Source organism: Hibiscus syriacus, unplaced genomic scaffold, assembly GCF_006381635.1.
Source record: "Hibiscus syriacus cultivar Baekdansim isolate YM2019G1 unplaced genomic scaffold, ASM638163v2 tig00110781_pilon, whole genome shotgun sequence".
NCBI classification, from domain to species: domain Eukaryota; kingdom Viridiplantae; phylum Streptophyta; class Magnoliopsida; order Malvales; family Malvaceae; genus Hibiscus; species Hibiscus syriacus.
The window spans coordinates 363445-375921 of record NW_024062859.1 but is presented as its reverse complement, the minus strand read 5'-3'; the positions used below and the strand labels follow the sequence as shown (position 1 = coordinate 375921).

Here is a 12477-nt window from a genome sequence, read left to right as displayed (position 1 = left end):
TGGCCTCTCTGCCTAAAAAGCCGGCATGCAAAAGAATTAGAAGGCATACTCGGACACGTCGACGTCACCATCCGAGTAAAACCATCTTTCTTATTCAACAATCTTGTCAGGTCTCTACGTGTAGATTCGGCCTCTCCAGCTCAAGAAAAACCGGGATAGCCATGATGGGCGGGAATGTGTCTAGTATACCGACCTACATCATCGTGTCCGAAGCGTAGACGGTGATTAAGCAAAACTCCTCCCGCCCAAAACACGTATACGCCGGTGGAAAATCAAACCATATCTCTTCATCACGACGTGTATAGTCTCTGGTAGATCGCTAGTCATGGTTTGAAGAAACAGGTGTGTCAACATCGCATCTCCACCGGGATGTTGTACTTTCAGCCATGGCCCGAAGCATGTATCCTCAAACATTTTCTTTGTGCAGGTGAAAGCTTCGACGCAATTGTTTTAGCCAGGCTGACTTTATTTCTTAAGGTCAATTGAGCTGAATAAAGTTCTACAAAAACAAAACATACTAAGTTAGATATACCAAAAACTACACTGTGAAGATATACCAAAAACAATAATAAACATAAAGAGTAGTAGTTTATTCTTCAAACTTAAATTTGCAACACTGTGAATTCGTATTTGTCTTTGTTTTTTGGTTTGAAGTAATACAATTCATTCAAGTTCAATTTGCAGAAGAAGAATAGTTCTGAAAATGAAAATCGCAACACGAAAATGACTATCGCAACGCGAATTGACTATCGCAACGAGAGAATCGCAACGCGAAACTAAAATCGCGTTGCGATTTGCATTTCGCGTTGCGATTCTCGGTTGATTTAATAAGCAATCTAAGTGAAATGGTTAATCCATTATTGAAATTACCAGTAAAACTTATCATCAATTTCAATAATGAAAAACCTAATAATAATGCAAAAATTTCAAATGGGACTGAGTTGTGATTTTAGGTTTTAGGTTATGAGTTGCGATTATGGGATATACTGGGACGGTTCAGTGTTCCAAATATTAATATTCGTGTTGGAATTTAAAAATAAAATACTTGGCCAGGATATAATGGCGCTTGAAAATCGCATTGCGATTGTGTTATCGCGTTGCGATAGTTGAAAATCGCGTTGCGATGGTCTACAGTGTCGTTGCGATTTCCCAATTCGCAATGCGAATAAGTAAGTATCTCATTGCGATAGTCAGATCGCATTGCGATTTCCCAATTCGCGTTGCGATTTACTTATTCGCATTGCGAATTGGGGAAAATCGCAACGACACTGTAGACCATCACAACGCGATTTTCAACTATCGCAACGCGAAATGCAACGCGAATTTGCGATAATGGAGATCGCGTTGCGAATTAGCGATCGCATTGCGATTTTGTTGGTCATTTTGGCAAATCCGGAAAAAGTTGGTTAAAATCGTATATTATATGGGATTTTGGTCACTGATGTATTTGAGAGGTAAAAATAGTTCGAGTTGACTCTGAATGAGAAAGTACCCTGAGAGTTCGTACCTAACCCGATAAATTACAAATTTAATTTTTAAGATCCTGTCTTTGTACAGAAAATTCCTGATAACATGTTTGTAACATCTGAGAAGGCACTTGACCCGAAAATCTCAGAGTTAAAGTAAATACTTGAAGAATAATTTATCAAGGGTGCTCTTTTGTCAGAATTGTTTGAAAAGACTAGAATAGATGATAAATTTGAATTAAATAATAAGGTCAGACGGAAGGAAATGATTTAAATACCCTGAATCTATAAAATAACTAAAATACCCCTGGAATTAAAATGACCCAATGATATCATCAAGCTCTGAAAGGACTGAATAAATTAAGTACCAAAATGACCAAAATACCCTTATTGACTAGACTATTTAAACGTCTTGGATTAATTAAGAAATCCAAATAAACATGGGTGTTGTACTACCCTTAAAAGTTATGGAACACAACTTAAGTGAGCCGATCAACCCTAATGATATGTCAGTACCTGAACGACATAGATATCACTTGAATGCGCATTCGTCTTCTCAAGTTTGGCTTGATGATAATTTTGGAAGTACTCAACTCAGCTCAACTCTAGATCACATTTGATACTAAGAAGTGGATATTCGTTAGACAAATCAACCACGAAGACCAAATTGAACTAAACGGAAATACAATATGTATTCGAAATTTAGAAATGTCTGAATTACTATGGAAAACCCCGAAGTAACTGGAATAGACTTGACTGCTAAATGAACTAAGTAACCTCAATGACCGAGGATTAAGTAAGTGATTTGGATAAGTTTGGAAACTCTGATGAGTTACACACCATTACTATGGGTTATGAACCAAAAATCAAGTACGTCAGCATTTCCTTATATCGTTGAAGCGTGGAAATGAAATAAAAACCATTGGAAGATCCATTTAGCGATGACTTAGTAGATGATTTATGGACAATAATTGTTGGTATTAAAGAGTGAATACCTGGAAGGGCAACAAATGGACCAGTCAACATGCATTAGTTCTGGGAGTTGTTCAACTTGAGTTTTTTCGATAATCCGATAGATCAACACAGACTGTAAATGTCCTGAACCTTCATTTCTTCCTTGTCAGTTTAAATCACATTTTGAATAACTGATAATTTTGTCAGTTAATGAACTCTTCCGATAATGATTCTAAATTCTGACATTATATCGGTATACTGAAGATTCGTGTTTCTCTACCCGATAAGATTATTCAATATCTCTGAATAATATCTGGAAACTCTAGTATGTTCCCTAATCACATGAATATTTTATATGATTTCCGATTTTAATTATGTTATGATACCTGACATGGATTCTGATCTGATACTTGACATGGATTTTGTTATGATATCTGACCTGAATTATGTTTTGATTTTTGATATATCTGTTTACGGACGAAACATGTTTTATTTGGGGGTATTTTTGGAGAAAGAATACTTGCAGGCTCCTCGGCTTTGTGCTCAAGGCATCACTGAACGTGACGGAGTTGTATGGTTCTGGGAAACCTACACATTTTGGACGTGTTCGGTTGGGGGAATTACTATGGTTTTTGAATTTTAAAAATATATTTTAAAAAGATCTGTATCTTTTCCCTGGTTTTGTGGGAACACACTAGATAACATATTCTAATCTCTTGAACCCAGTCAACTGAAATATTTCCCTATGAACTGAAAGCTTACTATTTGTTACTACCTGAAATGTCAGTAGGATCTCCGCTCAACATAGAGATCTGTAGATGTATGGATCAATAAGGAAATATATGTTTATCTGTATCTGAACATTCTTCAGCATCATCTGGTAGTTCTGTATTACTGAGCTTTCCAAAGCTCACTCTATTACTCTCATTTTCAGGTTAAAAATAATCGTACCAGTGCATCTATCGACATCGGTAAAGGAGTTATTCCGGCGTTATTTGCAGAGTATGATACTTGTGATTAGGGGGCATGTAATTGTATTTTGTTTTATATAGGAGTCTGAAAATTTATTTTATTTCTGAATACTGATAAATCATTTTACGAGTTACATGTTTTGAGAATTATTTTATTTCGGCGTTATTTACGGTGGGTCGCTCCGGTGACCCTAATGTGACACCCTAGATCGGATCGGATTACCCGTATCGGTCTGAGGGGGTTACCCGTATAGATCAACACAGACTGTAAATGTCATGAACATTCATTTCTTCCTTATCAGCTCAAATCACATTCTGATTAACTGATAATTTCGTCAGTTAATGAACTCTTCCGATAGTGATTCTAAATTATGACATTCTATCGGTATACTAAAGATCCGTGTTTCTCTACCCGATAAGATTATCCAATATCTCTGAATAATATCTATATCAGTCTGAGGGGTTACCTGTATAGATCAACACAGACTGTAAATGTCATGAACATTCATTTCTTCATATTCAGCTCAAATCACATTCTGAATAACTGATAATTTCGTCAATTAATGAACTCTTCCGATAGTGATTCTAAATTCTGACATTCTATCGGTATACTAAAGATCCGTGTTTCTCTACCCGATAAGATTATCCAATATCTCTGAATAATATCTAGAAACTCTAGTGTGTTCCATAATCACATGAATATTTTACTGATTTTCGATTTGAATTGTGTTATGATACCTAACTTGGATTCTGATATGATTGACCTAAATTCTGTTATGATATCTGACCTGAATTATGTTTGATTTTTGATATATCCGTTTACGGACGGAACATGTTTTATTTGGGGGTATTGTTGGAGGAAGAATACTTGCAGGCTCCTTGGCTTTGTGCTCATGGCCTTACTGGACGTGAAAGAGTTGTATGGTTCTAGGGAATCCACACATTTTTGACGTGTTCGGTTGGGGAATTGTTATGGTTTTTGAATTTTAAAAATATGTTTTAAAAAGATCTGTATTTTTTCAATAGTTTTGTGGGAACATGCTAGATACTTATTCTAATCTCCTGAACCCAGTTAACTGAAATATTTCGCTCTGAACTGAAAGCTTACTCTCTGTTACTGCCTGAAATATCAGTAAGATCTCTTCTCACATAAAGATATAGATGTATGGATCAATAAGAAATATATGTTTATATGTATATGCACATTCTTCATCATTATCTGGTAGTTTTGTATTACTGAGTTTTCCAAAGCTCACTATTACTCACATTTTCAGGATAAAAAGAATCGTACCATTGCATCTATCGACATCCGTAAGGGAGTTCTTCCGGCGTTGCTTGCAGAATATGATACTTGTGATTAGAGGCATGTAATTGTATTTTGTTTTATATACAATTTTTTTTGAATACTGATAAATTATTTTACGAGTTACATGGTTTAGATAAAAAAATTAACTTTTCCGTGATTTTTACAATGGTCGCTCGGTGGCCCTAATGTGACACCCCATATCGGATCGGGTTACCCTTATCGGTTTGAGGATTACATTATATTTTTTATTGATAATTTGTTTTCATCTTTTAAAATTTTATAAATTTGTTTTTTTTAACAAAATCATGTGTGTTTGATCCTATTCGATATCCACACAATGCCCACACATGTGTTCTATGCTCATGCTTTACTTTCATTTTAATCACCCATTATTAGAAAAACAGAATACTAATATGAATTTTTTCAATAACATGATATTATCTTATGATGACATATCAATATCACTATTATTTTTTTAACGACATGTGATTAGAATGAAAGCAAAAACTAAACATTAGATATAATTAAAAAAAATAAGATCAAAACAAAACAAAAATGATAGTTGAACTACTAAATATGTAGTTTACCCAGGACCCACAAAACAGGCATAGAATCAGATAATATCAAACCCATCAGGTTCAAGTAATTTGATAATCTCTACTCTCGACTAATAAGTTACCATTAAAAAAAAAGTCTAAACAATCGTCAAAGAAGCTAAGTTTAAAATAAACAATACCAGATGCCATCCTCATGGACGGTTAAGTTTAACCTCATGCTTGGGTTCACCATCAATAATGCAATTCCACACAGTAATGCGTTTTCAAATTTACTAACGAATACTTTTAAGAGAAAAAGAAAACTATTTAATATGGAATGTACAACACAAAAGTCGGAGCGAAAACAATCGCCAGCCATCCTACAAAATATGCCAATCCAATTGAGATTTGTTCTCAGTTTCGTAGGTTGTCATCTCATCTCTCAACTTATTAGTATCAGAGGCTAAACCTGTCGTATTATCATTGTCTTCAACTGACAGCATCTTCTGCTGCAGCTCCACCTTCAGCCTTTCAATCTCATTCTCCCTCTCTCTTCAGTTTCTCTTGCAAGACATAAACCTGCAGCACAGCTTGGCCAAATTAATAACTTTTCCTAACCAATTATATCAGCTACAATATGATACGACGGTTTATGACAATACTTCGTCGGAATTGATCTAGTTGAATATGATCTGCCAAATAAATGGTAAACATAATCGTCAACAGTTCTTTGGCTTTTACATTTGGTAAAATTATATGACCATGCCTCCATCAGTAAAGAGGGATGATTTAAGAATCAGTTTTTTTTTTGAAAAGAAATGGGCCTCGTTAAAACCCCCCTCTAAATCCTAATAGGCGGAAAAGAGTACCCGGATAATATTAACCAAAAGGAATACCATGGTTACATCGACTTTGAATTACAACCAAGAGACAATACATGAAAAGTAATTTACACCCCCGATCGCTGCTGCAACAATAAGCATACAAACAAATGCAGTGCCAAGAACTTGAGATAAGCAAACCAGCAAAAAAAATAGCTACCAAAATTTAACACTGTTCCAAAAAGACTCATCAGCAGGATAAGACGAATGAAGGGCAATCCAGCAAAACGTGATAAACATTGGCAAACCAGCAGAACCAAATTGTCAGCAAAACCAGTATAACCACACAGAAATATCAGTAACCAGCAACACCAGAATAAAGAGCATATCAGCAAACACAGAATAAACCTCGAGCAATATCGATGGGGCTTTCTTCAAGCAAATGTCAATTGTCAAAAGGCAAAGAGGCTATAGCAACTTCACTACTATGAGGGCATTCTAGAAAAGTAACCCCAATGGCAAATATTACTTAAAATAAGCTCCAAGTATTTAAACCTCTAAAGCTAAATTCCCATAAGTTCCTCATTTAAGGCAAAGTATTTGATGATGCAATTTAATGTGAAGATTAAAGACGAGAGAAAGAAACAACCGTTTGATTTGATCTTTCTGCATCATTTGTCAGTCCCTCCATTTGTTTGTATAGTGCTGCAAGAAGCAGAACAACAATGATCAAGATGGCATAGGGCATATTCAAGTTTCTCATTAAAGTTAGACATCCTAATCTGATTCATTAAACAAAAAAAATCATAACTTATTTAACATGGACCTTCAAATTGACTTCTAAGTTCTGCACTTTGAGATTTTTGTAATGCAAGTTTCATGGCCAATTCATGAATCTGCAGAAAACAAATAGTCCAACAAAATGTCAGTAAAATAAGCACAAATAACAGACCAAAGTCTCAACGTAATAAATCGATATTCAGCTTTGAAAGACATTCTAATCTATATCAGGATTCTTTTCAGTTCAAAGCACAAAAGATGCTCTTATGAAGCAGCCTGGAATTATCAATCGATCCATTTGCCACCCCCTAATTTTAGGATAGGGAAGATGAATGCCTAAACGCATAAATTGGAATGCACCAAGAAAACAATGCATGCATAATTGCATACCTTCCTTCCTCTGCTTGAGTACCAATCTCCTCATTTTCCTCTTGCAATGTTCTACACTTTGCCATCAGCATCTTTCCCATTTTGCTTTGTGGAGTAAAACCAACAGCAGCAATATTTCCTGCAGCTCCTTAACTTTCTTGTCCTTTTCCTCAACCAAATTCTATTGCCATAGCAGTAAAAGAACTAAAAATAACTTATCCAGAACACATTGGATTGCATAATAGCATACATCTCCAGTTCCAGCATAATGACATCAAAAAACCCTGAATAGGTAATTTATAAGCACAGGGCAATCTAACAGCAGATTAAACTTATAGGCCTCATCTTATTAAGTCTTTAACATATTCTAGATTACTAGTCAGAAATGAATACCAACAAATGGATATGCATAAAGTTAAGAGGGAGAGGGGAAAAAGAAACTGAATTTGTTTCAGGCCAAATTCATTATGACACCAACTTAGTCAAAATTTCCATACCACCCTGAGTCAATGCCCCAAGATTCTTCATTACAAATAGTAATATTACATAGCCTTCTATGGCCTGTAATACAGCACCTGCTAGATAAACATGTTACTCCCTTTCATCCCACCTCATTCATAGAATAGATGTTCTTGTGCATATAATTATAAGAAAATAAACAAAAGGAGCTTTAGAATAAACCTTTAGATGAGTAAATTCCTCATGAATAGCAGGATCTAGTAGTAATCTTCTGGCCTGTCAAATAAGCCGCAAAGAAAATTAAATGGGTAGCAAGATGCAAAATATGAATTAGTTCTCTAAGCCATTAACAGAAATGTTAACAAATTGTCCAACAAATATCTGAGTCTGACCAAAAAACATAGAATAAAAGAAGCAGATATTTGATGAAATCAGCCCCATAAATTGACAACAAAAGTTCGCAGCACATAAAATGTTAGGAAGTAGCAACAATTTACTTAAACACTGAGGGCAAGGTTGGATTTGAAATTTGGAATAAAAGTAACTTATAGTCAAAACTCAAAAGTAACATGCCTTGCTATGACCAACAGGTAGTTTCCATAGCTTTAATCCTATTCCAATCAAATTAGTCCAATTTGAAAAGTGATTAAATTATTCTGTGAAATTTTCCAAATTACCCTTCACTATGTTTCAAAATCTTTTTTCTCATCAAATAAAGAGATTCAAAGTTGAACACTCGATAAAATTAAAAATAATTCTTAGAAGGTTCAAAAATCAAAGTCAAACACAATTTATGGGAAAGAGGGAGCGGTTAATTAAAACAAGACAATCACAACTGACAGATTTAAGAAGAAAAAGAATTTAGTGCAAGAAAGGCATTGTGACAACATCTATGGCATTTATCTTTAGTGACTAAGCCATGGTGGAGTGAAAAAGGATTTGAATCAATCTTCAGTCCACACCAGTCTCTGATTTGATCCCTTTACAACCCCTCCCTCCTTCATGTACAAAAAAAAATATATTCAAATTTATCTGATAAATGTAATACCTAACACCAGAATTATCGACCCCCATTCTTTGGTTGAAGAGTATGTTTCAAAAAGATATTTTAAAAGTAAAAAATGCGCCAAAATTTTAAAAGTAGGGAAGTGGTTTTGTGAGTGAGTATTATTTTAGTGGGTAGTAAAAAATTGGACTTAATACCCCTACTTTTATTTTATCTACTATAATATTAGTATGGCTTTTTATGTAATTTCCTCAATCGAGTTAGGTTTTAGTGTCACTTGACTCAAGAAACCAACTCAGTCAAGAACTTTATATACGGTATAAATGTCCTGAAACACCACGAACACAGTATCCTCAATTGTCTTCTTTCCGGATAAGTTAGAGTACTAAGTACTAACTATTGATTCAGTTAGATAAAATCCAATAACAGATTATTGGGATGAATAAAATAAGGGTAAATTGTACATAACCACTATAGTGCTTAAGAAACTCATTTTGTTCATTTTTTTCTTGACTGCCTTCGGAAACAGGAATGAAACAAGAGAAGCTAAGAAATTTACAACAGTTACCAATAGGAATAACTTCTTTTATTTAAAATGAATGTCAGATAATACCTGCATTGATGGTGGCTTTAGTTGACCTTTCAAATCACGAACAGCTGATTGGAAATCAAAAGAGATATCCGTGTTACATGCCATACTATTAGACAATCATGTCCAAGTAATCAATGCACTACATACATGGGCATAATGCTTCATACAAGAGAAAACAAATAAAGGGTCAGGGCTCAGGGTGATTGTATAAAGTAAGAAAAATGGAGAAGGTGATAGTGGCAAATAAGAAACTATGCAGTTCCCCCAGGAAAGAAATGCAGCAGACATTTGAGATAACATATTTAACAGCAAGCCCTGATGGTGTAATATCAGACCTAAAAGATGAGCCACTTTAAGAATGATCAATATTCAATATTTAAATTAAAATGAATTCCAAGTTTTTTACGCCAATCATTACAGCACATTCATATATCTTTACTTATCTTTCCAAGAAAGAGAGAAAAGTTTATCACGACCTTGCATATTACATATTACACCACTTAAACAGAAAATTGCAGGCTAAACAATTACGGATGGTAATCAAAAGAGGGGAAAGCACAAGTACAGACTACAGATGTCACCTTCAATTCAGCAATCTCCTGCTCACGCTTTGCAAATGTTACAATAAAAGCAGCTTCTTTTTTCTTGGCTTTTTCTAGCTGAAAAATAAGAAGAAAACATGTATGAAAGTCAGCATGACAGATCAGAACAGTTCATGCAGAAATACAATAAATAAGCAGCATCAGATTCTTACTTGTTCTTTCAGTGTCTCCTCAGAGGATTTCAGAGTTTGAAGGTGATTAATTACTAACTTAGGTTCTACAGAAGCTGAACAAAAAAAAATTTCTTCATCAGAAAACTAGTACATAAAATGATCTATAAATTTAATAGAACTTCAATCTGGAAACGCTGATACCGATCTTAAAATATGAAATATAATAGGGAAAACTACATAAAAAGACATACCGGGATATTCCAGCTGGTATGAAGGGCTCATTCTGAAATGCAGAATGCCATTTCTGAATCTCGGATTTTGCAGCTACAAGCTCCAACTAAAACATCAAATATCATAAAAACAAAGAATAACAGAAATAAGAAGAGGAAAAGAGAAAGAAGTATTACAGTTTAAGACTAAAACTAAGGAAGCTCAAGTAATTAGTTCTAAATTCTTCAACCACGAATTTTTTAATGAACTAAGCTAATTCCACATGCCCATATAAAATATCATTTAAAAGTGAAAAAGGGAAAACTGTAAAGTATCCAGTGTAAAGTAATCCATAAACATTCCCAATCAACAAGGAAAATAAAACTTGTGCAACCAGAATAAATCCTTAAATCTATGTTGTTGACATTTTTTCACATAAAACTTGTTATTCTGTGAAGCATATTTTCCATGTTAAATGTCTTACTATCTAAGTATTTCAAAGGAACTATCAGACGATCAAACAATAAGTGAGTACAAACATACCTGGCACTTCGCAAGGGTATCCTTACAATTCTGAAGACTGCAAAAGGAGGAAAGGTGAAAAATCACAAGAAAAAAGTGAAGATAAGTCTGGTAGAAATTGCAAGCAAGCAAGCAGGAAATTAATTATACAGAGTAATAATCTTATAGGTATATGCCATTCTATGCTTTATACCTTTCACGAAGTGACAAATCATCCCCGTTGCTACACCAGGAGCAGTTTTCTTCTACTTTAGAATTGGCCTGCAATAAAAACAGACAAAATTCCTCAGGTTAAGAAAAAACTAAAAAACTCTGTTTTCTCCACCAAAGGCTTCTCAAACTAAAGTGTTAATGAGTAGGAACTAAATAAGGATATCGACTTAGAGCACTAGGGTTCCATGTTCAAAATTTCCTCCAAATCCATTGGGTTTAAGAAGAATAACAATAAACCTTAAAAACTATTGCTACCTTTTTTGATCCAAAAATGTCATCCTCATCGTCCTCGAGATCACCAAAGCTTCTTTTATTACCTGAATACTCAATTCAAAGAATAATGTATGTAATTGTTCATTTAAACAAATAATTAAAAGAATTTGTTTTAGAAAAAAGAAAGAATCATGTAAGATAACCTGAATGCATGGTACTATGACTCCCGGGAAAGTCCCCGCCAAAATCGTCATCCTATTCTCCAAAACACAATCATTTATCATTGAAAAAACGCCAAAGAAACTGGAAACCCTGAAATGGAATGCATTAGCACCGTATAGTAATGAGAAGGAATCAACTTACATCATCGAGATTCGCGTGAGAAGCCATAGAAAGAAAGGATTTCGGCGGACAAAACCCTAGAAACTTTGATTTTGAGCGAGAAAGTGGAGGGAGAAGCTAAAATTTTCCACTGTAGGTTGCACCACGGTAACCAATTCAAAATTTATAATAGATTGTAGTATTACTACAAAAAGTTTTTGAACTTATTCATTTTTATCGTTTAAAATTTAACATCAGAACTTATTTTAATTTCGGGTTCTTTTTCAATATTTTTTACCGCTTTATTCTTTTAATTTTTTTTAGTTTGGCAACTATATTAATTTTAATGTTGATTCGACGATAATTATTAATTCTCTAATTTTTTTAATATCATGTCTTTCATTTAAGTTTATTTTTTAATTTTGAAAAAAATCTTTATTCTTATGACACGTTATTTGCTCTTGTGGTGCATATTTTCTTTCTTATCGTGGCACGTTTCTTATAATTTTCGATATAATTTTTGCATGCTTTGCGATCATTTTATACTAGCACAAAATCTATATTGGTTTGTCGATATTCTCTTGGTAAAAGATTATTTATTGAAATAATCAGAATTTATAGAGAAGTAGCATGCCGATAGTTTGGTTCACTCACACTCATTTATCACAATGAATTTTATGAAGATTATTAGATTATTTTAATGCTTGTCGTCATTCTTAAGAGAATATATTGATTTTCTTCATATATTTGAGTTTAATATTTTTTTTTTATGAGCTTTTTATGACTATTGTCCCTATTTTTCTCTCTATAATTAGATGGGTTGTAATTCTGATTACTTTCATTATTTTTATAAAATTCAATTATCATTATTTGAAAAATTAACATTACAGTAATGTAATAATTATAATATATTGAAAATATGATAGTAAAAATTAATAAATTAATATATTATAATAACTATTAAAATATATTGTAATATTACATTTTGAATAGTCTTAGATAATTATAAAGGAGTATATATTC

General features: G+C 33.6%; 1 pseudogene; it reads right to left on the bottom strand.

Moving 5' to 3' along the window:
- Positions 1 to 5582: 5582 nt before the first annotated feature.
- LOC120140079 lies at positions 5583 to 11615 on the bottom strand (annotated as a pseudogene).
- Between the last annotated feature and the right edge of the window lie 862 nt (positions 11616 to 12477).